The sequence below is a fragment of the Thermobia domestica genome, chromosome 9 (assembly GCF_964235325.1).
Source record: "Thermobia domestica chromosome 9, izTheDome1.hap1.1, whole genome shotgun sequence".
Classification (NCBI taxonomy): domain Eukaryota; kingdom Metazoa; phylum Arthropoda; class Insecta; order Zygentoma; family Lepismatidae; genus Thermobia; species Thermobia domestica.
Window position 1 is genome coordinate 196099048 of NC_137462.1, and position 23186 is coordinate 196122233.

The 23186-nt window shown below is 34.9% G+C and overlaps 2 protein-coding genes across 6 annotated transcripts in view; one reads left to right on the forward strand and one right to left on the reverse strand.

Annotated features, from left to right (window-relative positions):
• LOC145660520 (serologically defined colon cancer antigen 8 homolog) overlaps positions 1–23186 on the reverse strand; it is a 540216-nt gene that overhangs the window by 332120 nt on the left and 184910 nt on the right. The gene's annotated exons all lie outside the window — the stretch shown is intronic.
• Positions 1–23186, forward strand: part of LOC145660518 (uncharacterized) — a 443921-nt gene that overhangs the window by 151388 nt on the left and 269347 nt on the right. The window contains exon 2 of one of the 5 annotated variants that reach the window (XM_081725688.1): positions 22122–22149. The exons of the other annotated variants lie outside the window; for them this stretch is intronic. The gene's annotated coding sequence lies outside the window, so the exon portion shown is untranslated. The remainder of the gene's footprint in view (positions 1–22121; positions 22150–23186) is intronic. 5 annotated transcript variants of the gene reach the window in all.

Here is a 23186-nt window from a genome sequence, read left to right on the forward strand (position 1 = left end):
ATAAGAGAAAATGTAGTCCCTCAAGTGAAACACTGTACTTAAATGACTGAAAAGTAATTTATGAACAGTAACATTTACAATTCTTATTTCTTCATAAAAGTAAGAGTTACTTTCAGAGTTACTTTACGAAATCATTAGTTTTATTTTCTTTTAAAATGAACTATGGTCATTTTAATTTATTGATAAGGGTCTTCGCTACCCACAACCCCACTTAGAGAAAAATAGTGAATAACTTAGATAATGAAGAACATCAAATAGATATAAAATGAGCCAGGTACTATCTGCAAAACTCAATTAACAGATAATACGAGAAAAAAATCGAAAAGTTTTCGAACCATTTTTTTTTTCGATCGTGTAACGCGTTTTAATTTAAAATAGAGATATATACGAGCAATACGGTAAGCTTTTCTTGAAACGACCCCAGTATTACTTCCGATTTCTTCCATCGCACGGCGCTGTTATCAGTTGCCAAATATGGTCGGAGTTGTCAGGACGTCCACGTTATGGCAAGTGTTTTTCGTTTGCTACGATGCAGGGGACGCAAGCCACAGATATCCACAGAAAAATTTAGCCGATGTATGGGGACAAATGTATAGCACTATGAAGTTGATTGATTGAATGAGGTTTAATGGGGACGTCAGCATGAAGGTAATTTGCCCCCATCATGATGCAGTGTGAAGTGGGCAGTAGTGGTGCAAGGAACTTGAAAATGAACGTTAGTTTATTTGAGATGTTGACGATGTGGTTGCCCTCCATGAAAACGCAAAACCACATAGCTAAGGGTGACGAAGCTATCACCAAACTTCATTCTTGGAGCTAGGAGATTAGGAGCATCCCTATACAGTCCAGACCTGGCCCCAGTGATTACTATCTTTTTGGTTCATTGAAGAAGTTTATGACAGGGCAAAGGTTCAGGAACAACACCAAGACGCAGAATGTTGTTCATCGTTATTTCTGTAATTAGTTGGCCGCCCTCCACGCAACGAACGTCGAGAATCGTGTGGTACGGTGGGAGAAATACCTTAACAGAAGTGGTGATTATGTGAAAAAAAAAAAAAAAAAGACGAAGGTGTTTAGAATATTGTGTATGTCTTGTTTTTCGTTTCTGGCAATAAATTATTAGACGCAAAGACTTTCCGATTTTCTCTCGTAGTTATTTGAAGACCTTTAAATAGTACAGTCGTGTTAAGTGCCTGACAATCGCGCACCCAGAAGGCACTCCCAATGTACACGCACACACTTGTTCCATCGGTGTGGGAGTTCCCGTTCCACCCCTGCTGCATAGAATTCGTTGGGACGATCTTTGTGCTATTTCACTACACACGTCTTGTCTTGACTTCGACCTCGGTGTAAAGTTTTGTCCTGAGGAAACGAAAAAGATAGAAGCCTCAAGGCGACAGATCGAAGCCATATGGGGAGATGGTCTAGGATCTCCCAACCAAGCTGATACTGTTGTCGTGGCTGTACGAGGACGCGCATTGTCATCCAGGATGATGACGTCAGCTTTCATCGTCTGTGGCAGTTTTCTTCTCAGAGCCTCTTTGACTTTGGTCCGGAGGAGATTGCTGTAGTACGTCGCATGGATTGTGGCCCCGCGTGCCAGGAAATCGGTGAATATCACTCCGTCTTTGTCCCAGAATGCTGTCAGCTCATTTTGCCAGGGGATGCTTGTGCTTTGAATTTTTTCGGCGGCGGTGAGTCTGGATGCCTCCACTCCGTGCTGGAGCGTTTTGACTCCGAAGTGTAATGATGCATCCAGCTCGCATCACCTAATTATCTTTGCAAGGAATCTCGCCTTCTTTCTGAAATCACTGCAGATGCTGAGACAAGATGTTTTTCCGACGCTGGTTTTCGCCATTTTTTGGACCCTTCTGGCTGTGATTTTTCGGAAGTTCAGGTGTTCGTAAATGATCATTTCCACACTTCCCACGCTAATGTTTGTTTTCGCACCCAAATCTCTCATTGATGTGTCGATTACTCAGAATGAGCTGTTCCACCCGACGATCGTTGGTGGAGACCTACATATAGTGTATCCAAACCCAAACCAGCACTTAACTCAGTATGATGTGCTTATTCCGTAAAAAAAAAAAAAAAAAAAAAAAAAAAAAAAAAAAAAAAAAAAAAAAAAAATGGAAACTCGATTTCGGGGCCGTTCAAAAATTTTGTAGCCCCTGATCCAAAAACTAATTGGCCAAGATTGCAATCGTTTGATGCATTTTTTTTTATCATTCCTAAAATTCTTGGCCAAGACCGCAATCTTTTGATACATTTTTTGAGATCATTCCTAAAATTCTTGTTTTGGAATTTGCCAGATCTCGGAAGGCGTAGTACCTTGAAATTTTGTATAAGTAACTAGCTTTCGGGTAGTTGGAGACTTTGCTCTTAGAACCCTGCATTTACTCGGCCTACGATCTCGCACCTTTCATGTCCCTAACTTGTCTCTAATCTTAAGGAATTTCGAGATGTAGGTATCTTATTATAATTATTGCAACCTTCACCCCTTTTTCTTCCCGCATTCTTCCCTTCCAGGGGAAATGTCAGAAAACTGCGAAATATGTGTTGAATTATTTTAAATAGAATGTCCGTATACCAAATTTCGTGTCTGCCCTTCGGAGATAACATTTTATTACAGTAATTGCCACCTTCTTTTTTCCCTTCTTTTTCTTAGTGGTATCTTACTTTACTATTAAATCTTATGCACTATCAAAATTTCAAGTTTCCATTTTGGCCTGTACGTTGATCAGTCAGGGCGGGTTGAATGATTTTCTGCGTTTGCCAAATCACCGAAATTATTAGATGTAGAGCATTGAAATTTTAAATGAATATTCTCTTTGCACCGTAGGCTGCAGATTAAGACAGGGTCTTGCAAAATACGACTCCAAAGAAGGGGGGAGGTAGGGACTTTTTTTTTTCGTTTGCAGGAACTACCGAACTGTCAAGTGTAGAACTAGAAAATTCGTATAAATGTTCTTGCATCTTAAGAGTAGATTGGACGGGTGAGCAGAGAATCATGAAATTGTTTGTAGTTTACTTGCGTTCAAATATCAAAGACAAAGAGAAATGAAACACAAGCAGAGGAAATGATGCAAAATATTTTCCGCGGTAACATACGGGAGTATACACTAGTCCAGTAGTTTCCAGCCAGTGTGTCGCGACACTGCTGTGTTTTGCGGTCTCCTAGAGTGTGTCGCGAAACTTTAGAATGTAAAAATCATAAAGCATTTAGCTAAAATTAATTTTGTATACTGTATTAGTCAATTCCTTAAGCGGCAGCAGCAGTGTTTAGTACTACATAAAGACACCATATAAACTTGTTTTCTTACACTATTATAATCTTTACATTATTAACAAAAAATGCAATAACTATGTCGCGGTGTCGAAGGCGTTTAGTAAAGTGTGTTACCAGTAAAAAAAAGATTGGGAATCACTACGGTAAATAGCCTATTATATCTGTTTGAGATTCTCAACTAAAATGTCTGTTACACAATTCCCGTGAAGTTGATTTTTTTTCTTTCGTTTTTGCCGTACGAGAACCACAAGAACAGACATTGAGGACTACTTGTAGTCTGCAGACCACAGTTCGAGAAACATTAACTTAATAATACTACTTTTTTGTGCTGTATATTTTCTTTTCATTTGTGAAGTTCGTCCCATGAGTTAAGCTGATTCTAATGAACCTGATATAATGTTCACTTGAGAAGAACTTAGTACCCTACATTCCATTGACATTGGCCTGTGAAATTTGTGTGGGATGTAAGGTTCCTGGTTAGACCAGTAATTCAAACGGTTTTCAGTAGTAGTTTTTTTTCCCCTCTCTACACATGTAACTCTCCTACACTTCCTCGCAGTAGTTTCCTTCAATTGCGATTTTGAACACCATTAATCAATTTAACTGTTTTCGAAAGTTTTAGTGTTTGGTATATTGTTTTCCTTTAGTTGAACGCAAGAAAAGTATTCTATTCTGTTTTCTCCTATTCTTTCTCCTAAATTGTTTGTATATCAGTGATACAGAGGATTATAAGACTATTCTCAATGAAATGTTGATTTTATTTACTTGTTTATTTTAATGCAGGCACAGCAACAGGAGACTTGTCTTTCCGTGAATAGAAATGTGCAGTTCATACTGTTTTAAGTATAACTTACATACTTTTCATGGAAACTTTTCTCTTCCTTTTTACTAATTGAAAGCGAGCAGTAATGGATGTAGCTTTTATGGATTAAGCCCTTCAATTTAATATCGGCCATAAACACTTTTCATTTTATATATATAAAGGAATCATATATATATCGAATCTCTGAAGTTTTTTTAATATATAAAAAAGGCACAATAGTTCAAATGAGAACGACAGATATATTAATGCAGCTATACCAGTGGAAACTTTATGGGCATATTATAGTTGTAGTGTATTAATAATTTATTCCTTTTATAGAGTTTTCGAGTATTAATATAATAGATTACAGCTTTTACATTGTTCATTACATTTTTGATATATTTCATATCTTTAATAATAATAATAATAATAATATATATATATATATATATATATATATATATATATATATATATATATATATATATATATATATGTGTGTGTGTGTGTGTGTGTGTGTGTGTGTCTTTCATCAGCTTTTCACATTGAAAAGAGTGACGTACAACAACCAAATTTGGTATACGGGTAGATCTTCACCATATCTAAAGCTGTACGAAGCCATTTTTTTTTCGATTTTCCTCTCTAGGGGGGATAAAAATGAACGAGAAAACACGAACGTTTCTAGCAGTTTCTAATAACACCTTATATGTATGCAACCCACACGACGTCATGGTTGTGCAGGTTTATATAACAACAGGATGATAAATGCCGAGGAATGAAATATGGGATTTTTGCCTCTCTTCTAATTGAGAGTCGACACTGACAGGTGTTAACATCTAGTGTATTAATAAGACACACATGGACCAAAGCACTAAATATATTAAAATATTTGTAAACCGTTTCGTCTTCATTAGACATGTTATGAAACTGGTCACTGAAACAATTTCAAAACGTGTTTGATGAAAGCGATTATATACTGTGTATTGCCGAAGGTGCTACACAAGTATTTTTAATATATTTAATGCTTTGGTCAGTGTATTTTATTAACAAATTACAACTTTAATATATTCATTGACTTACGACATAGTTTAACTACTTATGTGGGAGCATTGTTCCCTTCCGACTATATTTTATAGCTATAACTCAAATACATTTCTTTGTTTTGGAATTGAAAAATGAAAAGAACTCAATACTGAAAATTTTATCCAAGTACAGTGGCGTATTTATGGTTAACAGGTCTAGGACAAATGTGGAAATTGCATCCCTGCTTTTGTATAACCGTCTCCTCTTTACATTCATATTGTTTCAGTTCTGCCTTTTCCTTATACTTCTTTGTTAAACATGATTGATTGGAGTGTGGATTTAAAATAAACGAAAGAACAAAAAACAACTTTATTATTCAAACTACTTTATTCAGTTTACGGCAATATTTTTACGAGATCCTAAACTTTAAAATGATTGAAGAAAAATCTCATTTTCGAGTGTAATCATAATTATTTTCATACACAAAATTACAATGTTATTTGCCTATAATGTCTTCAAATTTTTCTATTTTTTTCCCCCTCTCAGCACTTAGTAGAGCAAGCTTACATATTTGTTTTGACTTATGGATAATTTTAAGTACGAAAGAATTAATTTTTAATTTGTTGAATGATATTTCACAATTAACATGGAAAAGACTATGTTTAGCATTATTTGGATGGCGATTCGGAGATCGGGAAACACTTTCATCTCCATATTGTACTATGAACTTGAGAAACTCATCAGGCCGTGAAATTTTAGCAACTAGAGTTGAGAGCAACATTCTGAAGACCTAAAAGTTTTTCATATTACCGTTGTGCATCAACATTACTGCTGTAGGTTTTACCCAAGTCTCTGTAGTTGTTTTTTTTAAGTCGTTTCTGTTAGCGCCGTAAAGGATGAATTGACTTCTAGAAAAAATCTGAACTTTAAATTAACATCTTTCGTGAAGTTAACCTTTCATGAGGTTGCATGGGTGAGAATTAAGATATTAAAATAGCATAGTAATCACATAATAGTTACATGTGAAAAGAAAAAGAGATGAAAAATAAAGAAAAAATTAAAAGAAAAATACAAGGAACTATTTGTTGAGAAAAAATACTTTAAAAGGTTGTCATCAGCACAGTGAATATAATATTAGGCAAACCACTACGCTACCACGGTGAGATTTCAGTTTCGTTTATTTATTTATTTATACTTATTTCTGGAAATTACTGGTATCTATGGCCTTAAGCCCGTCACGTATGATAAATAAATGCCACGTATGACGGAGAGGAACAGCCTTTCACTCACACTATCCTGAGAAGGGGTAAAGGAAGGAAACAGCCTAGGACATGCAGGTAGATACCCTCCCTGGTGTGAGTGAAAAAGATCTATAAGAACCTCATTCAAGGTGGCTCTCCTGGAAAGGCTGTTACACCTTGTCGACCGAGTGTTCCCACTGGTATCGAACCCTGAACCTTGAGTTTTCAGTTAACAACAGTGGACGCCACAAAGTTCAAATGAGTCATAGTAGTAGGTGTAGTCATTGTAGTGTGATCGGGTGCAGAATTCTATAGGAGAACTAGACAATTGAGGAAGCAATGATAGAGAGCACATTGATAAACACGAAATTACTGATTTGGAGTCTTGTCGCTATTTATTTCGTATCATAGTATTTTGTGCGCCTTTAGCACTGGCCCCAGGGCATATGCCCTACTTGTCCCGCCCGAGATACTCCTCTGTTCAGGTACTATCCCAATATTTGCGTGATTGAAAATTATCAATATGAATTTGTACGGGGTGGACTCCTGGCATCTTTAATTAAAACGTTCTAGATATATTCTTTTTTACCGAAAATGTAACTAATAAAAATGCTGCACCTACTCGTAGGAAAGTTAATATTGAAATTGAACGACTGAAAGAGACAGAAGATTTATGAACAACAAAACTCATGGTCAGAACCGTAGTAACATGCAGTGAAATTACTCTTACTCCCTGATCAATCATGGTTGTTAACTGCAGTACATAGAAAGTATTTTCACCTGTTAAACTGGCCGTTGAAATTATATTGAACTACGTGAAGAAATAACTAGTAGTTTGCCACGCGATTTAGATGAAACATGTAAAAACAACTTTTGTTGTGTTTAGTGAAGTAGTAGTAGTGACATGAGGTTATTGTTTTGATAAATGAAAGCTAAGTTCCAGAATAATGAACTTTGCTTACTTACTCCGAGGACTAGAGTAAAACGGTAAGTTTTCTTCTAAAGCACATCTCAATAATACACTATTCTGTAATTTAATGTGTTTTCTAGTGTTCCATATAACTTTAATAATCAAAATTATTATTATTATATGTAATATGTTAGATTCAGATATTCGTAATGCTCTTCAGGTCTCTAGATCACCTTTAGGGAGCATGGTGGCTCAGTGATCGAGTACTTACCTCTGGTGTGAGGGGTTCCTGGTTCGATCCCCGGCCACGATCATGTTCGTAGGTTTTCTCGGGATACTCCCGTTTCCTCCCATATTCTCATTCCACCAATTCTTCCATTATTCACTTTCCTTAATCATCTGTTTCCTTTGCCTAAAGGGCATAATCGTTAAACGTTAAGCTAAGAGAGATTTTTAAAAATTAGATCACTTTTAGTTTCAGCGTTAGTGGCAACGTTTCACTTGTCTATAGAATCCTTCAAATACGGTACTGTTTTATATTAAGGCTTTTTATCTATTCTAAGTAAGACTACTTCTTTTTAAGCTGAAATTTGAAAATACAATTAATATGCGTTTTGATAGTGTGCATTACATACATGTCGTAAGTCGAATTTGTAAAATGCTTAAGTGTATTTTCGTAACAATCTGCATTATTATTATTATTATTATTATTATTATTATTATTATTATTATTATTATTATTATTATTATTATTATTATTATTATTATATGGATATAAAGAGTATGAAAGTGTACAGGTCATAAATGAAGGCTATTTTATACACATATATAATGAAGGCTGTTTTGTACACATTTTTTTTTTTTTATACAGAAAAACATATACACGTATATCATTGCATACTGTACTGAATGCCAAAGAACATGTTCATATGTGCTAACAGTTGTAATTTTCGAGATTAAGTACGTAACTGCAAATTAACGTAAAGGTAACGTAAGACTTGCTGCTTAAGTCAGGCTTATCTGTACTTCAATCCTATGAGTACGAATTAGAGTGCATTATAATATTTCACGCCGTGTTAAATCATACTTAAAGTAATAATAGTACGTCCTAGTTTATTGAAACAGATACATGATATTTAGACTAATCATAATGAATGCTATGTACCTGATTCCATTCCTTTACACGTTTACAGGTCATTTACATAATTAGAATATTAATTTGTTGATGAATCTAGGTGGATGTAGCTATTCTTCTTGTTCACTGTGCTGAACCAATTTGTAGATCTACCAGAAAGATTGTAGAAAGTAATCATTTATATTTAGTATATTAATACACTTTGCTCAGGTGCAAGTTTGATTATTCTCAATTCGTTCCGCTTGTTGCTTTGATAATATGATGTGCATTTTAACAAAACATTATTTTTCAATGTATTTTTCTTTCTCTCTGTTTCTTCCTTGGGAATATCAGTTCTACAGTGAGACGGAAACAATTTCACTACAAGTAGGAATGTCTCTAACAGTTCGGGATTCTTAAATGGTTTAGTTCTTACAAGTGTTAGGCGTAATGAAGGAAAGTAGGAAGCATGCCAATGTATGTCTGAAAAATATTTCTGAATCGTTTGAAGTGTAGCGGAAATTTTTGGTGGTGTAGTTCGAAACTCAAGTGTAACAAAAGTGAGTGAAGAATTGAGGCGTGTCTGCTAATATATAATCCTGTGAAACTGACTTTTTTTTTGTTTAAAATAGGCCACTTTCTGTGTATTGTGTTATAAAATCGTCTTTTCATTTATTGACAGTATGTTGCGACTGGTTGGTTAGCATTTGTGTGTGCATATCCGTGGGAGAAATTTACCTCGTATTAATGTTATACGGAAGAATTAGTATCTTATACATTGTCACGACTCGCAAGTCGCTTATATGTTAGTAAAGAGAAAGGACGCACATTTTACCTCAATAGTTGTATGTTTTATATTCTCGCGTGAAGAAGAAGAAACTTGTGGCAGTGGGCGATGAAGATTAGCACCCGAACTCCACCCATCGATTGATCATCCGCTTGTGTTTTTGGAACCCAGGTGATCAGTGTGTCACTTTGCATCTTGTTCATGTATGTATTAATTAGTGAACAAATATAGTGTGTATGGGTAAGGAAAAAAAAGTGATTATTATGCCTCAAAGTGTCATCGAGTAGAAGACAGTTTTATTAGGGCGGCTCCTTGTTATTTCCACCCAAAGTATCAGTCGCCTCGCCCAGATCTTGCTCCATCTTTGCAGAAGCGGTACCCGGAATGTGTTAGTGTGAAGATATGCTTGCTTGGTTGACAAAGTTCAAAAAATAGTGTCACGATGAAAGAAAAACTGTTTCATTTTGTTTTCTGTGCGCGTGTGTGTTAAATGTTCATTGTGTTCTTACAACTCTGTATAGGAGCACTCATACAAGGAATATTTTCTTGTGCATCTTTCTGCTCCCTTAACATTTAAGTCGCACAATGTTTTAGTAAAATTTATAAGAAGTGTTTTGTAGCTGGCTTCAATGTGTTCTGTGTGTACTGTACTCGAGTCTCAATAGAGAACTACATAGTTTTGATTTTTTAACGTACTGAATTTATTTGAAGCGTGTCAATATGAATGCACTATTGGACACTGGAAGACAAAAAGGGATATATCCATATTATTCCCAGCATCCCATTGTAGGTATGGGTGATACTTGTGTTATTCCAAAGAACATAGTTTCTTTACGAAAACATAGCCTTTTGGTCCTTGCCAATGGTGAAAATAGTGGTGATCAGAAGCCGAAGGTAAGTTTCTTCTACTTTTCGATTTTTTTTTTTTAAAATAGACGCATCGTTAATTATTCTTTTATCTGAACGTTAATCGTAGATACCTTTTGAAATAATATGTTGTAGTTGTACATTTTGTATTATGATTGGTTGGATTGGACTTTCCCGTCCATTTTAGTTAGCATCTAAGTTAAATGAGACGTGATAGTTCGGTTTCCGGTAGAGATATAAGTTCAAACCCTACCTTAAAATGGAGGCTCATGTCTATTTTGGTTTCTGTTCTGAGAAAGAATGTTAAACTTGAAATAATTAGTCATACAGTTGTGTAGGAGGACAGAATTGTGTTTGTGGTAAGGTTTTCGTAGAAAATGTGTAGATGTCTAATAATCGGCAAAGGTGTAAATAATACATATTAATTCAACTGATTACAATTAAAAGTTATTGCTAAAATAAAACTGGCGTGCCATTTCTAGGAAAGTTTGAACCGAGATCTTGTTGGAGAGAGAATTAGAAAATTACAAGCTTCTGGAATTTGGAAGAAACATTTCCCGTTGTTTTGAGAATAACCCTTTGTTGCCACGAAGATAGACTTTGTCTTTGCTTACCAAACTAAAGAAATTTCCAAGAAGAACGTATGGTAGTAGGCGATCACTACATAAAAGCGCTTTGTCTTGAAGGATGGGGAGCTCTTGTTTGAAAGAAATTCATCCGAACGGAAAGTACTATAATAGAAGAACAAGGGAAGGAATTGAAGATGAAATAATCTGATAAAAAGAAATTAATTCAAAGAAAAGCGGAGCTGAGGAAATCGAGGAAAGAATAAATGAACACATTTATAGGAAGTCAAGCTAGACAGCTACAGGATAATGGAGTTTATAGTAGTGTTATTATTTGGAGTTAAATTATATTAGGCTTATGTTGAATCTTCTAATACTGTGCGCGTTTTGGAAGAAGCTGTTGAGACATGAGTTGTAATATTAGGAATTTGTCTTTCATTATTTTTCTCTGTGTATTGGATTGGAGCTCTGTATTCCTCTCTGTATGCAACTTACCTTTATACCTACTATCAGTATCTGCATAGTTTTCTTGAATAGGGAAGTAAGGTTGATTTCTTTTCCTTCATAGCGTATTAGAATATGTGCACCGTACAGTAAGGGTCATTACAACCACAATGTAATTTTACTCGAAAGTGAGCTTCATTATTCTATAATGTTTCCCCTCAGTAACTTACATATGCAAATCACAGTTCTGCATACACATACTCTGTACGAAACTAATTTTCTTGTGAAAGATCATAGAAATTTTAAATCAGGCTTAAAGAAAATAATTTCAGGTTTGTGTTGTAGTTCATTTCTGAACAGCTAAGTTAATTTAAGAAGTTCCACGTAATAAACCTCATATCTGAAGAATACAATGTAGTTAGTACATTTAGTAGAAACAAAACAGATCACGGCCTTTAAAGTTGGTAAATTATGAAACAAATTATTGCGTATTTTTCAAGTGAGATTTTTGATCAATAGACATTGATAACAATATGAATTCAGAATTTGGTCTAGTTCAAAGTTTGATAAAAATTACTCCTGGTTGTGCTTGAATTTTCACATACGTACTCTTGCACGTTTCATAAATATTGGTAGAGTACATAAACTGCTAATAGTGCTTACTCGAATGCGGGGATAAATATTCGTTAAATTTAACTCTAAATACCATCGTCAACCATTGTAATTGTATTGCTGAAAGGAGGTCTCTTAAACCACATTCCACAATCGTCTGTCTCGGGCTTTGTTGTTCTTGAATTCGTCTCACTTTCTCTAGTTTGCTCCTTGTTTTTTGGTGTCCAGGCAAATGCTGCTTTCGTCAGTTGATCGTTATTTCTTCTTGTAGTGTCCCAGTCTCTTTATTTTCACAATAATACATGCTACTTAATTTTCTGATCCATGTAATTCTTTTCCTATCTTTGTACGAGTTATTCGTATGTTATTCCTTAAATCATACGAAGTATGGACTGTATATGCGTCGGTCGTTGTGTATTATGCAGGTAATGAATATCAAATTTTATTAGTCATCGTCCTTGATGCATATATTAAAACAGACATAGTACAGTCGTTAATTTTTATTTTTATTATTTTTTTCATTTCAGCCAACTCAGCATTTTACTTTTTAATAAATTGTTCCTTTCGAATGCACTCCAACGTAGAGTAATATGTGTGTATCTTCTTTAATACTGTCATCTATAGAAGTGCGAAAATAAGAAACAAATTTTATGATTTTATTGTGTTCTCAAAGGCATTTATTCATTTTTGTACTTAAGCAAAATTTAATATTTGAAATAATACTTTTATTATTATTATTATTTAGCTATCTATAGATCTTAACTATTAAAAGTCAAACCCGTGTAGTATTCCCTGTTTTATTTTAATTATTGAAATAGGAATACAAGTAAGAACAAAGTAATTATTCCCACCACAGGCTTATTTGATTTATCAGAAAATGCCATTTTGTGTGTTAAGTTTATTAATAATTTCATTATTGTATCATTGCCTAAGAAACTTGTGGTATTCGAGATATCCCTGAACATGTTAAATACAACCGTGATTTTATTATTAAAATTAAAAGGAGTGATGGTGATACCTGGTTAAAAAAGAATTGATAATGGTTGTGATAAGGAATTTAAATATTTTAAAATAAAGAGGGGAAAAGTAGTGACCAAATTAACCATGCACCTCTACTCTGATCAATGCTTCTGTTCGAATTTGCTATAAGGTCTTGGTAACATAAAAATTACAAACGTCGTGGTAGCCAATATCGTGTCGATCGTTTTCACGGGTTTTTCTCACTTCCTGCTATATTCTAATTTCTCAATTCTTTCATTATCATTCATTTTCATTAATCATTCAGGGGGCCTCGGTGGCTTAGTGGTAGAGCGTTCACCTCTGGGCATGGGGTCCTTGGTTTGATCCCAGCTCACGCCAAGTGAGCTGTGTGGTGGACTAACCGTGTGCGTGGGTTTTCTTAAAGTTCTCCCGTTTCCTACCACTTTCTTCATTCAACCATTTCATTCGTTTGTCATCATCACCGTCTCCTTTAGCCTAACCGGCATAACCATGAAACGTTAAAACTTAAATTTTCATTAATCATTCGTCCCGTTTATCCTAAAGGACGTAAAACTGAAAGTTTGATTTCATACCAAATTGCAAGACGAAGTTGTCATTTCTCTTACTTTATTGTTTATTTGATTTTCGTTTACATCGTCTCCATTAGTTATTAATTGATTGTTTAGAGTCCATTTTCTGCTCCGAAGCTATATTCCGTGAAATGTAGACACGGAGCTTAATGTGAGATCTGAATCACGTGAATGCTAATCGGGGATGTAACTTGGATCTCTCGCACCACAGGCAGGGATAAATTACTCATCCACGTTGCAATCTTCATTAGGCTGCTAGTGGATTCTTAATATATGAAGTTAAATTTTACTTTTCAAGAATTTATGTGCTTCCTCAGTGTGGTGTGGTACATACTAATTTATTGGAAAAAGCAAATAGCTTAACGGTATTCGATTATTTGTAAAAAATAAATTGTGTTCAAATACATAATTCATAATTGTAGATTTGCTTGAAGGGAGAAAAAAATAGCAATCGGTTATTTTTTACTGCCTTTGTTCCTAAGGAGGAGTTCAACGACTTCCCACGTACATATCGAATATGGCAACTTGTTTTTCTTCTATGTTTCTGTAGCCTACCTGAAACCTTGAGTATTGACTCATCCGATTGTATTGTTTAGTATTGCAAATGGCTGGGATAAACAACAACAACAATAATAAAAAGTTCATTTCTGCTTTTGGTGATCAATATCACAACATTAATCCTTAAGTTTTAGTGTGATGTCTGGATATTCTTTACTACTTAAGAACTGCGCGTCAGGGCTGAAAAAACTGATGTTTAAACTCTAAATTTAAATTACTTACTTGTATTTGATTTTATTTAACAGGTATTCAATTTCAGTTATATTCCTTTTTTTAAATGGTAAATACAGGGGTTTCAGAATTATTTTATTATGCGATGTTGAGTAAAAAAACGTAATTGGAGATTTCCTGATATTTACGTTGTTTTCTCCAAGGTGTTTCTCACATGACTTCAACAGTATATTCCACGTAACAACACTTTAACAGATACTTCAACAGTATATTCCACATAATATAATACATGTCCACGAGACGTCTTTGAATTCTCTTTTGTCTTCGGACGTACAGGACCCATATCTATCCCGGGACAACCAGGCTGGCAATAGAAATTTTAAGGATAATAATGATAATAACTGAGATCGACAAATCGAAGCGGAAATAACGGTACATGCAGAGGCGTAAATAAGGGCCCCGCAGACCCCGCATTGCGGGGGGGCTCAAGTCATCAGGGGGCCCCAAAGCGTGAAGTGGGACGTAGAGAAGTGGCCCCGCTCCACGCTGTCTGCGGGAGGGCCCCCAAGCCTTTAGTTACGCCACTGGGTACATGAAAACAGACCCGACATTATCATCAATAAATTGGACTAAGAAGTAGTCATAACTCTCATAGATTGTAGGAGTGCCATTTACAACATACATTTAACAGCTAATACAAAAATTGGCAAATATATAGAGCTGGCAGACGAAATCAAAAAGGGCACGGAAATGTTGAAAAGTTGCAGGAAGACCAAACATTATCTCAGGTACAGCTGTTGTCCTTGAAAGAACTATGAGATAATTGAGATAGATAAACGCAAAACATTTTCTAACAAACCTACAAAAATCAGTAATTGTCGACATCTATGATCAAAAAGCTTGTTTGCTCCCTGCCCTCCCAAAATGATCCTTGAGTATACGCCATATAATCCTCTCTCCAGTGATACTTTTCTTTCTTATAGACATTAGTTGCTTGACGTGTGAAGTTTCCTTTGCGTTTCCTATTATTTCCAACTTAAAATGGCTTCATGGTTGCATCTGGAATACCCTTTAAAAATAGGTTGAAATAAATTAGAACAACATTATAAAATGCTCATTATAAATCCCCTTTTAGCCTATTAAATGAATACATGTAAGAAATAATCATATATCAAATTTGAATTAATAAATAGATTTAAGTTCCTCCAATCTCCCTTTTCTCATGGAGTAACTGAATAGGCTAAGAATAAAATATATATCCTAGGGTGTCCTTAATTATATGGAGAAATATTTTTTTCTGATTTCTTTGCTCCCAATCTCTAAATTGGTTCCATGTCAGACCAAATTAATACATGAAAAAAATTTGGCTCAATTGAAGAATATTTAACCGACCCCCAAGCTACCTAAACTTTTTATATAGTATGTGGCAAAAGTTTGGAATAGACACTTGCAACTTTGAAACGGCCAAAGGGAAAGGGGTCATATTTTGGATAGAGGTAGTGGAGATGGATCAACACCTGAAACTGAGTAGTATCATGATGGCAACCATCTTAAAGTCCGTCATCTTGGCTTCAGACCCAAAATTTTAAATAGATATGAGGTCGTGTGACATCGTTTTGGGATAGCTTTTCACCAAAAACACATATCTGCCTTTTATTTTCAACTTATTCTAATCATGCAATAATTATTACCTTTATAATAACAGTTTGTTATTCTTCAGTATTGTCTTTCTTCATAGTTTACCGAAGTATTTAAAAAGAGGTGCATAAAAGTAACAAGAACAACAATTATGTATGTTGTTATATAATAGCACATTCCGTCCCAATGCACACCAACCTATGTTGAAATTATTTATATGAAGTACGTAAAAATACATAATCAATATAATGAAGGTTTAAAATGGCAATAATAATGAAAGCTGAAGGCTGTGAATAACTACCCAATTTCTATTGCCTGATTAAGCCAACTTTTATAGCTCCTGGATACTTTTTCCTGTGTTCACTGACGATCTGCAGTACATATTGTTTTTCTTTCTCATCCTTGGTTAGAATACTCCAGTATTCTTGTATCAGCTTCACTCCTTGAAATTTGGCATCTTGTTTCCAAGTAGATGGGCATGTTTTTAGAAAATGTGTATCTATAGAAATTCTTGAGAAACATGTCTTCGAATCTGCGGAAACGAAGCCCGAGAATTCTTTTTCTTTGAAACTGTTGACTTCTGCACTATTTATAAGGTATTGCTTTACTTGGATTTGTACATCACATTCTTCTGTACTCCAGGTTATATTAGAAACCTTTTTTTTTTTTTCTTTCTTCGTTAGTGTTGCGGTACTTCATCATCAAAGAATGCGAATGCCGCAGTTTCTGGTGACAGATACCATAAATGGTTAGCGAATTTTTTTCACAGCACAATTACTAATTTCTGGATCTACTTCCTTGTATTCGATGAATTTCTGTAAGAACTTGTAATCGTGATACAGAGCTTTCACAGCCAATGGTGCAAGGAACCAAGCTTTTGAATAGATTCGGACAAGGAAAATGCGTAGTTTTGATTCAATTCTTCTCTTTTAACGTCAGTTCAAACTGATCTTGGAATCCTCATATATAGCCTTTGCCATCCACCAAAATGGCTCAGAGCTCCAGGAATGCGAAATGAAACTCGTTGGGGAACTGTACCGACTAGGAAGATCATAGCCATCTCATAGATCAACCACAGGTACACCAGAAACACTATAGAGAAACATCATAACCATCTCTTTTGTGTTTCTAGTGTATTTGTTGTTGTTTACATTCCAGGATTCTAGCATAGTGACACGGACATCTTCCGTAACATCATCTCCAATTCGGTAGTTGCTTTTGTCGATGGACGACCAGGATTCCGTAAACCTTTCAAACAAAAGCACATCAGGCCCGGAACTTGTACTGGCAGCAGAAGCATGATCTATTACTGCGTGAAAACTACTTTGAAGAACTAATTCGAATATATGACATCGGCACGATATTAACAGTAAATCACGATCAAACTACTACTCAAGCTTTGTACAAGCACCACTTATTCTGCTGGTGTTGCCTCCAGTTGTATCGAAGCATAACTCTTGTATTTTGTATTCTATGCCCTGTTTCTCCACTGCTTCGTAAACAGCTGTAGTTTGTGCCTCTCCTGTAGATGATGGTATTTCAGTGACAATAATTGTTCTTTGCCGTTAAAAGTTACAAATATCGCTAGTCTTTCAACATTCTCTATGCTACTTGCAGCTGGGGTACCATACCTTAAACTTTCTACACGCGCATTCCGGTATCGCTACAGAAAATGACTCACATGTATATTTATATTCCAAAGGTGCTAATTATTACTGATCAGAGATAAATGGAAAATGAAGGCAGGTGTGTGTTTTGGTGAAAAGCTACCCAGAAAGGATATGTCATATGGCCCTATTTCTATTTAAAATTGTGGATCTGAAGCCAAGATGGCGGGCTTCAAGATGGGCGCCATCATGGTACTACTCAGTTTCAAGTGTGGATCTCCCTCCATTACCTCTGTGCAAAAATATGATCCCTTTCCCTTCACTCGTTTCAAAGTTACAAGGGTCTATTCCAAACTTTTGCCATATACTATACATTGTAAATGTAATCAGAAGTTTAGGTCGTTTGAGGATCGGTTAAATATTTTTCAATTGAGCCAATTTTTTCATGGGTTAATTTGGTTCGACATGGAACCAATTAAAGAGTTGGGAACAAAGAAATTCGGAAATCGAAAATTAAGGACCACCCTAATACACCCTCCCCATTGGTCTAATGATGGGGTTTGCCCTGGGTTCGATTCCTGGTGGAGAATATTTTAAAAATAAAGACATTACAGTGTGTCGAATTGCGCAGTAAACTATAGATCAACGTCTTATGTAGCCTCAGCGCTGAAAAAGAACGCTAAACTTAAATAAATAAACAAATTTACAAACAAACAATAGGAGGTAAGTAACTTCCCTTCTATTCTGTTCCGTTTTGCCCAGTTCTCCATATTCGTCTCCACGTCCTCATCTCGAAAGCCTCTTTCAGTCTACTCTCACAAATTAACAAACTAAAGGAATACAATAGTTCTTAAAAATACCTTCTTTAGCTTTTCAGATTAGCAAGATTGTTTTAGCTATTCTGTGAATTAGTAATTTCTTCCTTCGAGGAACGTGGAAGATCAGAGGTAATCATCCATAAATAGTCTTCCAAGAAATGATTTTGGCAGAGATTGAGAGAGAGATTTCATTTGATTTCCTTAATATTCAGTTCATTTCTGTTTATTAAGCGTCGTCTTTCCCAGCTTCTGTCTGTCATATCCAGTTCTAGCTTCTTCCTTTTAGTTTCTTTTTCCGACGTTCTCCCATTCCAATTTATTAGTATCTTATAGCAGCCTGAAGGTGAAGCTTAGAACCTATCATATGATATTCAGATTTAAGAATATGAGAGAAGTCTGTATCTTTTTAACAAGCAGAGAAATAAGGGTTTAGATGATTTTAAATTATTATTATTGGACGAACGAGAAATGCGAAATACAAGATATATGTTTCTTCTCTCCATCTATAGTTAGTAAAAGGGAATTGCACCTCAAAAAGCATTTCTTTTTAAATGTGAACAATAAGATTCAAAAAGAGAAACTACTGTAGATTACTGGATATATGCTACTGTGAATGTTTGTTGAATTATAATTAGCGAAACATGAAGTATACAGGTGACATTAAAATACAAAATAAAAATCACTAATTGTTTATTTCAACTTTATTATTTGTATTACATGTAGTTTAATAATAAATTGGCAATCAACCAATGTATATTTCAATCTCACCTACATTATTTACGTTATGCTTAATTGTAATCTTCACAACAGTAAGATGGCAACATATTTGTCAGTTAATTCTTTGTAGTTTTACTGAAGGAAAGTAAAATTAAAATTTGTTGAACTCGTATGGTTAAGTGACACTTGTTACTGCCGTAAAGATGGGCGAATAATCACAGCAAAAGTGAAGGATATTCTCGCAAAAGTCGAGTATGACTGGCATGAAAGCAATCATGACATCGCCACATGACCTAAACATCCATCACCAGATAGTGTTAAACGATTTTGTGAAAGCTAGCTAGAAGATGCCACATGATCTGCATCCGACAAGTAAACCTTACGTTTGGGTGAATCGAGTTGCTGACTGAGACACATATGAGAAAGTAGTACTAAATGTGGTCAGTATTTCAGTGAAGTTGTAGGTGCGAAGCTCCAGGGGTTTAGGAGATACAGCTACCAGAACATCACATCGAAGTACAGAATAGTCTGCGTACAGTTGGAGGTAAAAGCTCTGTAAGACCTCTTGTAACGACAAAAGGTGAATAACAAATATATGGGTACATATTAGGACTAGGGGGAAGTCATATAGTAAGGGTATACCTGACGGCGGCCATCTTGAAATCCGCCATTTTGAATTAAGGTTAAGTTTTTAAAATAGGAATAGGGCTATGTGATACATGATTTAAGGCGCAAATTTAATCAGAAGAACATTGGTGACATTAATTTTGATTTACGCGCAATTGGTGAAAAGTTACAGGGAAATTAAATATTGTTGCAGCATATGTATTAGTCCTTTACCTTACCTTGTAAATTTTGTGTTAATGATATTTTTTAATAATAATTTTAAAAAAAGCAGGTGGATAAGTATTAGGTCTATGGTAAGAGCTGTCTTGATGGCGGCCATGTTCAAATCCCCCATTTTGAATCAGACAAAAGTTTTAAACTTGCACTCTTTTCTGAACTACATATTGATTGTACTAATTGAGGACTTTTCTGGAAGAAAGACCCAAGTTTAATTATGACTCAATTCCACTTTGGTCATTTTTCCTTAAATTAGCAACTTGTTTATGCGATAACAAATGCTGGTTAATGATAAAGCAAAAATGGTTACACCGTTGGATTTATGGTAAAATTTGCTATTAATAAGGTGTCAATGATATGCGTTTTGTTTAAAACTTTTGTCTGATTCAAAATGGCGGATTTGAACATGGCCGCCATCAAGGCAACTCTTACCGTAGACCTAATATTTATCCAACTGCTTTTTATTTAATTATTATCATTAACATAAAATTTACAAGGTGGGGTAAAGGTCTAATACATATGCTGCAACAATATTTAATTTCCCTGTAAATTTTCACCAATTGCGCGTAAATCAAAATTAATGTCACCATTGTTCTTCTGATTAAATTTGCACCTTAAATCATGTATCACATGACCCTATTCCTATTTTAAAAACTTAACCTTAATTCAAAATGGCGGATTTCAAGATGGCCGCCGTCAGGTATACCCTTACTATATGACTTCCCCCTAGTCCTAATATGTACCCATATATTCGTTATTCACCTTTTGTCGTTACAAGAGGTCTTACAGGGCTTTTACCTCCAACTGTATGAAGACTATTCTGTACTTCAATGTGATGTTCTGGTAGCTGAATCTCCTAAACCCCTGGAGCTTCACACCTACAACTTCACTGAAATACTGACCACATTTAGTACTACTTTCTCATATGTGTCTCAGTCAGCAACTCGATTCACCCAATTTACTTGTGAGTCAAAAACATTTACTCGAGGCATTTTTGAAACGGTTGATCACATGTGATAAAAAGTGGATAACCTACTACAATGTGAAAAAAAAAAACTGGTTATTAAAGTGAGGAGAAGCTCCATAGTCTGTGGTAAATCCCATGTTGATGTCCAGGAAGGTAATGCTGTGCGTTTAGTGTGATTGGAAGGGCGAAAAAATTAGTATAACCATTTCCAACTAATTATCTGTGGGGTCGAGGTGACTCAGTGGTAGAGCATTCACTTCTGGTGCATGGGGTCCTTGATCGCTCCAAGTGAGCTTTGTGGTGACAGACACCGCATGCTTGGGTTTTCTCAGGGTTCTCCCGTTTCCTTCTACTTTCTTCATACCACCATTTCATTCATTTCTCATCATCACCGCCTCCTTTAGCCTAACCGGCATAACCGTGGGACGGAAAACTTAATTTCATTTGAATTCTCTGTGGCGTCACAGTTCGCTGCTTCCATTTGAATAAACCGCCTGTAGAGGTGAATGAGAAGACAGGAAACCTGACGTTGATATAGGACAGCGGTGACAGCAACAAGTACACAAATAGTGATTTTAACTACACGTACACTGCCAGCGTATGTTTTTTTTTTTTTAGTTCTTCTGCCTCATTCCCTCTCTTCCTTTACTCAACGCGTTTCTCAGTGCGTTTCTTCTTTCTGTAAAAATTCTCTCTAACGCCATACATCGGTCAATTAGAAGTGACTTTATTAGTACTGTGTAACTCAAACTATCCGCACTCCAGTCGTCGGGAATGTCGGGTAAATATAAGTAAATAGAAAATTACATTAAAAAAAAACTACTGAAATCCAAACTGTTTACATAAAAAAAAAACTACTGAAATCCAAACTGTATGTATTTTTCTTTTTCGCAAAAATATAATTTTCAATTTAAATCACGTTAAAATTTATATTTAATTGAAATTTTTAAAGTTTTTGAAATTGTTTCAATTAGAGGAATCAAATTTTCGATATACATTAGGGGTACCTTTTTATTAAACAGAAACGATTTTGGAGAATTTTTATCTCGTAACAACCTTTTTTGATTATTCCCTGAATTTAACTGGATTTTTGGATATCCGTACGTCGTATTGCGTCCAGAACTAATTAATTGGAGTTTCATTGTTTATCTTCTAGCTCAGCGAAACGTTGCTGGAATTTTGTTTTGTATTTCATTACTTACACTTTACATTCCAATAATAAAAACAACAGTTCTTTTAGCATCCCATAATGGACGCGTCAATTTTAAACAGCTGTATATAAGCTTGTATTTGAAGTTGACCACTTGTTTTTGTAATTTTTTTGTTTAGCTCAGAATATAGAATCTTGTACTACGCATATCTTGACATGGAGACATAATAATACGTATTATTATTTAACTTGAAATTTCTGAAAGTAGGAAGATGCGTATGAACATTGGAATGGCAGTGCAGTACGTATCTTTCTTTATTTGGTTGATTTGGTACAGTTTTGAACATAATGGTTTCAGTCAGTATTGTAAACTTGTAATTTAAAGGATTCAGTGTTTAAATCCTGTTTTTTTCATCTTCAATAAAGCTGCTTCAGGATATTGTATAATTAAGCGGTAAGTGTACTTGTTCTTAATATTCACATTGGTAATTTGTAACTGTATCTCATTCTGAGTATAGAAGTTCTAAAAATCATTTCTGAATATTAAGAGAATATGTGGAAAGTAGAAAGGAAACTTAAACGAGCTAAAGTCGTTGAACATTTGCGTCATTTTGGTTTTCCAAGCTGTTGGTTTATAAGAAGAAATATGTTTCTTTTCTCTATCAAATAAATGGGGATTTTAATAACCTTTCTTCTATGCCGTTTAAATCTCCTCTGCTTGCAAAAAAGAATTTACATTATATATATATATATATATATATATATATATATATATATATATATACTAGGAAATTCTCCTACGTGCTACTAAAGGCAATATTTCTTCGTTCTTCCTTCTCCACCTTGCGTATAGAATTCGTCTGAACTCATAGGCTTGCAGGAAATTCGAACCTCTCAGGTGGGCATTTTAGTGAACCAGACCTACGCATTTTTTTTCTTCCATTCTAGGTCAACATTAAAACTAAAGAAAAGAAAAAAAGTACACGCTGAAACAGTTATTTTAAATGAAAAGTTTTCCATTTACCAGAAACTAGATTCTTATTTCTCTAACCTTAACGGATTCCGAGATACGGAGATTTTATTATAGTTATTGAGAACCTGATATCGTTTTCTCCCCACTTCTGAAGTTCCTCAAACTAGAAAACAGATAACTGAACAAAGCAATGTTTATTAAAATAAAAAAAATAAAAAAAACAATAACTGTGTAACAGTTTCGTCAACTAACTGCGCATATTGACTTATTAGACTCGTCAGACACTCGTCAGAACTGTCTGATGAAGTCAGTATGTTCAGTTAGTTTACGAAACTGTTGCACAGTTATTATATATATATATATATATATATATATATATATATATATATATATATATATATATATATATATATATATATATATAAAAACGTTGCTTTATTCAGTGATCTGTTTTCTAGTTTGAACCAATTAGTGATTGAATTCCCTTGCAGCTAAGCGGGTAGTGGCTTTGTCGTGAG